This window comes from Xiphophorus hellerii, unplaced genomic scaffold (assembly GCF_003331165.1).
Source record: "Xiphophorus hellerii strain 12219 unplaced genomic scaffold, Xiphophorus_hellerii-4.1 PGA_scaffold_51__1_contigs__length_27436, whole genome shotgun sequence".
Lineage (NCBI taxonomy): Eukaryota > Metazoa > Chordata > Actinopteri > Cyprinodontiformes > Poeciliidae > Xiphophorus > Xiphophorus hellerii.
The window spans coordinates 12688-18769 of NW_022587626.1; the positions used below are offsets into that span (position 1 = coordinate 12688).

The 6082-nt window shown below is 40.7% G+C and overlaps 1 long non-coding RNA gene across 1 annotated transcript; it reads left to right on the top strand.

Annotated features, from left to right (window-relative positions):
• The first annotated feature begins 342 nt into the window (after window positions 1-342).
• On the top strand, window positions 343-762 carry LOC116716417 (uncharacterized). The gene is made up of 2 exons (XR_004338471.1): window positions 343-507; window positions 591-762. It is a non-coding gene; the product is annotated as an uncharacterized LOC116716417 (long non-coding RNA).
• Window positions 763-6082: the final 5320 nt, after the last annotated feature.

Genomic DNA, 6082 nt, shown 5'->3' on the forward strand with positions numbered 1-6082 from the left:
AGGGTTAAGTCCCAGCTCGATAAGACGTTCCTAGCCAGACTTTGACTAGGTCGAAAAATGAACGGGAGTCTATGGCAGCTACATGAAAGGAATGGGCTAGGACCACCAAACATGGCGGGGACCTGCAGAGGGTTGGAGGAGAATACGAATCAAGTTTGGTCAAATGAGCACTTCTTTTTGTACTTCACCAATTTTCCATTCTGTGCTCCACCCAGGTCCGTTTAACAGTTTCAGGACCTGACCAGCACCCCTCAGCATCATTTGCTTGAGAAATAATGAGATTTGGAACCTATTGGAACTTCTTCATCTGCTTGAACAACCAGAGACTGTCAGGATCTGCGGCTTCAGCAGTTCCTCTGGTTTCCTTCTAGGTGGCGTTCGAGAGCTCGCTGCCGTATTCACACACCCTCTCCACAGGTGTGTTTCGGCACACCTGTGGATCATCAGCGGGAGCATATTAGGAGCGGGTTCCCGGCACTTCGTCGCCAGAGTGTTGTCGCCTTTGTGGTACATCTGGTCCTGAGATCTCTAGAAAGATATCCAGTCTGTTTCGCACGCTTACCTGTCCTGTACCTTTCTGTGATTCCTAGGCTCCCTGTTGTCTGGACACTCCATGCGAAGTACGGGATTTGCAGTTCCATCCGCTGAGCTCCCTGACGAGTTACGCCCACCTACCAGCTGTTCGATCACACCGGTCCGCTCCTGATCAGACGCTCCTGCATTACACACCAATTGTCTTTTGTAAATAAATCTTTAATCTGATCTCCTGAGAGAGTCTTTGCATGTGGGTTCGGAGAGTTCAAAACAACATGACAGAGACCAGATGAAGAACCAGACAGGTCCAACTGATGACTTTAGGAGCAACTGTCGTGGCCATTTATGCTAAGGTTTTGTAGTTTATCATTTCTACCAATTTTGTTTTGTTCTTTGGGTAGTTGGAATATATTTAAGTTAATTTAGAATCAAAATTTGTCATTAATTTTTATATTTGGAATTGTTTAATTTACGTTGTTAATTGTTAGACCCTCCCACCAAAACACACCGGGTGCTGGGTGGATTGTTTGGTGGATGTCTGGTGTGGACGGGAGGTTTGGTAGAATGATTTTTTTTTTTTGAACACTTGTTTACACCTTCAAACATTAAATTGAGATTATTTTTCATTTCAACTAAGTTACAAGACCTTTATTTCTACTTTTGCAATAAATGAATCGAGTCAAAGTGCGTACAAATCCCAAACCGCCTGTTACCACCCACAGCCTTTATTGGAGTTTTTATTTTTTGCTTTTTTGGAACGAAAGGCTGCGACAAGCAACTTTATTTCAGATGTATGGTGCATCAGAACCAACTCCTCCTGGTACCAGGTAACAACTGAGCCGGGCCGGGTGGGATCACAGCTTTCATGGTTGCACAGAAAGAAGGAAAGAAAAGGAATATTTAATAGCTGAAGCAAAAAGAGCAACAGCTCTTTAAACCTTAAAGTTTAAACTAAGGGTACCTAGGTTGAGGGAGAGACTCTCCTCTCAGGCAAAAAGTGTGAGAAGAAGACGCAGAATGTACAAGACAAGTTTATTTATTTATTATATGTGTACACAATCAGCTGCATAAAAAATACACAAAGATTTTTTAAAAACTTTATTTGGTCGTTAAACACCCAGCAACCCACATTACATTAGAAGAATTATGAAAATCAAACATGAACCAATCAGCACATTATCCCAGTGATTCTCTGAGGTTTGAATAAATCAGTAAAATCACAGTAAAGAGCCCGAAGTTCTCTAGAAAACTCAAAACATGAAATATGGAGTTAAAAAGTAAAAACCAAAACAAACTGAGAGAAATTAAAGCTGAGAATCAATGATGACGTAAAACTTCAAGATTTAGCTTTTACAATGAACATAAAATATATAAAATCTTTATTTTCCAGGTTCCACATGTTTCTGAAAACTGCTCTAAGATCAGAGTTTCTGTAGGACATCCAGTTCTAAACTGGTTAAACTGGTTTCTCTGATGGAAGCTGAAGTTTCGCTGCAGTTTCCAGTGAAGCATCTTTTTATCTGTGGAGCTTTGAGGAACATTTTCATGTCAGCAGAAGGACGAAGCAGCAGAGAAAAGAGGTTTGAAGTGTCTTTCATGGCTTCAAAGCTGAACTGAAAATGATTCCCATGTTTCCATTCTCAGACCATTTCTGGTTCCAGGATGAAAATGAATCAGAGAGAAAAAAGATCAACTTTCCAGTTGAATCCAGTTCAGATCAAAACTCCGTGAAGCCTCTAAATCAGGGGTGTCCAAACTTTTTGCAAAGAGGGCCAGATTTGATAAAGTCAAGATGCCCGGGGCCAATAGTTTGTTCGGACATTTTTTAACTACAAAAGTGTCATGCACTTATAAAACATTTTCATTGTTACAATTATCTTTATTTTTCAATGACAAAAAAACCAATATAAGCCAGTCAGGCAGATGAGAACAACTCTAAAAACACAAATTCTGCTTTTGAAATACCTTAAATTTACATGAGTTTAAAAATATCTTTGCCTCAAGAACATTTTAAACAGGTGTTATAAGTAATGCAAAGTTGTCTGTTATTATTAAATCTTAAAACAAGTGAATTTTGCTCTTGTCATTTACACTTTCAGAAATTAATAGTTTTCATCTACAGGTTCATAACCAAATCTTACTCAAGAGTTTAATAAAAATAAGTGCCATAAATCCAAGTGCATAAATGTTCTTTTGGCTTTTCGCTGCTGATAGTGACAGACGTTACCGTTCAAAACACTCAGTTTCATGTCCTCAAACTCTCAGTGCCACACTGTTACGTGCCAGGCAAACATTTGCAAATTCTTGCTTCTTCTCAGGGCAAATGTTCTCCACCATTTTCAAACACAGTTTTGATAAATGTATCTTCAGTAAAAGGTTTGCCATGTTTAGCTGTTAACATTAACATCGTAGCTTGCTTTGGTGGTATTTTCTTTTGACTCAGGCCCAAAGAAATCGCTGTTGTGATGCCAGTGCAGCTTGGAGCTGCTTCAGTTTTTCAGCACGGTCACTCCCTGTTAGCTTGTTGTATGTGTTAGCATGTTTAGTCTGGTAGTGTCTCTTTACGTCAAAATCCTTAAACAAGGCAACCGTCTCATTACAAATTAGACAAGCACAATTGCCTTGATTTTCAGAAAGAAGTATTGTAATTCCCATCTCTCTTGAAAGCGGCGGCCCTCACTGTCAACTTTCCTTGTTTTCTTTGCAGTGGCCATGGCAGAAATGAGTGGAGAGGGGTTTGCTGCACGGAGGCAGAGACTGATAGTATTAAAGTGGTGCTGCCACCATTTGGTGAAAGGAGGAATTACAGTTTCAAGTTTTATGATTTATTTATTCTGTTTCACAGTGCAGCGGGCCATAAATAATACATTATGAGACCGAAGCTGGGGCCGTATGAAATCTGACCGCGGGCCGTGATTGGCCCCCGGGCCGGACTTTTGGACATGCCTGCTCTAAATGGAGCCCAGTTTGAACTGGATCTTTATTGATCCAAAGAGACAAACAATAATGACAGACACGAGAAAATAAACGGGAGGAAAACCTTGGAGGTCAGAGGTCATCATCATGATCCAGTCAGAGTCTCTTTAGACTCAAACTGCTGCAGCTTCAACCTCTGAGGATCAGCAGGACACGGAGACCATTCTCTACTTCACAGAGATCAGAACCTGCAGAGAGAAGAAGGAAGGAGAGAGCTGATCATCACTACCAGGAAATAAATGGAAAATAACAACCAGTTCACATTCAGTTTAAAGATTATTTATGTTTAAACATTTCAAGATTTTTTTTCCATTACTATTTCATTAAATTAATAAAGATTTTCAAGTTGATCAGATTCAGTTTTTATCTATAAAGACTTTTATAAAATAGCCAAAGCTGCACCAATTTCTGCTCAGCAACACAATAAACCACTAATAACAGTTTTCTGCTTGTTCTAATCCTCAGCGCTCAAGTAGCAGAGCTCACTTCATTTAAGCCTCCTGCCTCTGACTCCCCAGAGGATCCATCACTCTGCGTCTCTGAGGTCTGAGTCCGGGTCCAGAAAATTATCTTTACACCGTCTGGCCCCCCGCACTGCAGAACAGGACATTACCTGTCCAGATCGCTACAAAACCTTTTAAACAAAAAAACAGAAATATAAAATACAGCAGACCTAATTCAAACCTCAGACTGAAGAACCTTTGGCCTCCAACTCACTTAACTTAAACATTTAAACTCTTTTAAATACCACATCTCTCTGTGCTAAAGCTCTATTAATTAATGATTTCATCACTGAGCATAATATCAATGTTATGTTTCTGACAGAAAACATGGTTGAATGACAATAATGAACCGATCGTACTAATTGAATCAGCGCTCCTAACTACAATTTCTTAAGTGAGAATAGAAAACATAAAAAAGGAGGAGGTGTGGCTTCAATATTAAGAATATACCATACCATACCATACCAACTTTATTTATGAAGCACTTTATACAACCGACAGGACCAAGTGCTATACACAATCATAAATACAATGCGATTATAAAATAGAAAAGATTGAAACATAAAATACAATACAGACACAATAAAACAAAGTGAACCTCTCAGATTGTGCCAAAAGCCAAAGAAAAAAAAATCTTAAAACCAGGAAGACAGAGCACATAACACCAGTTTTATAGTCCCTACACTGGCTACCTGTAGCTCAAAGAATAGACTTTAAAATACCGTTGTTAGTTTACAAATCACTGAACGGCTCTACCTAAAGATCTGCTTGTTGTGTATCAACCTTCCAGACCTCTCAGGTCTTCCGGTTCTGGCCTCTGCATCCCCAGAACAGACCAAACGAGGAGAAGCAGCTTTCAGCATCTGTTCACCACAAATTGGAACAAACTTCCAGAAAACTGTAAACAGCTGAAAACTGACTTCCTTTAAATCTCCACTAAAAAACCCACTTGTTTAGGATTGTAACGAGAACTCAATTAAGACCTGAACATAAAGTTTATTCATCCAGATCCCTTCAAATTATTTACAAATTACAACTGCCATTTTACATTCTACTCTCTGTACGCCAACACAATCAACAGCTTTAAATACAGAAAATGATGACAAAAAAAAATACATTTTCTGTCACTGCTATCCGTTCTAGTCTCAATAGAAATGAACAGCTGCACATCATTTCGCTGGCAAACATGTCAAAAACTATTCTTCACGCACCAACATCCCATAATATATCCCTCAGGCGGGTTTGGACGCAGCGGTCAGCTTCTTCCGGCGCAACATCCACTCCGAGGGCCTTCAGGACGTCCACCACCGCTGTGGCCCCGCAGGCCGACGCTCCGATCTGCTGGGTCTGCCTCTCCAGAGCCTCCTGGATGGACCACAGCATGGCGGCAGCCGCCTCTTCCTCCTCCTGGTCCTCCGGCTCTGCCTCCATCCGAGCGCTCCACCTGCGGAGAAACGATCAACTTGTTCTAATTTTAAATAAAATTAAGCGCCACTGTTAGTTATAAAGCGAAAACAGCGACACCTACTGTCGTTTCTGTAAAATATTTCAATCCGTTCGGCTTTTGCTCCGTTTCACTTGATATTTTTCTCCACTTTTCGCCAGAATGACAACCACCAGCTGACTACAACGACAATGCTCAGTGAGCATGCGCACTGTACAAGGTAACATGCTCGCTACTTCTATGGGCTCTTTGCACCTGCCGCTCTGACGTCACATCCGCATGCGCAAATACGGCTCATTTTTTCCTTTTGAGTGACCATGACCGCAAGGAAAGATAAACTCGTATTTCAAAGGCAATTTAAGCAATACCATGAACACTGTTGTGTTCCACGGCGCACAGCGTCTTCTAAATATAACAGTCGTTTAAGTTTTCATGGATTTCCAAGCGATCCTGACTTACAACAACGATGGCTTGTCAATATTCGTCGCGACAACATCAAGCTAACATCGCATAGCAAAGTTTGCAGCCTTCACTTCCCTCCGGATCAGTTTCATCAGCCTAAAACTCCTGGCGGGAGAAGAATGGTTAAAAAAAAGGAGCCTCCCTGTGCTATTTCAATGGAACA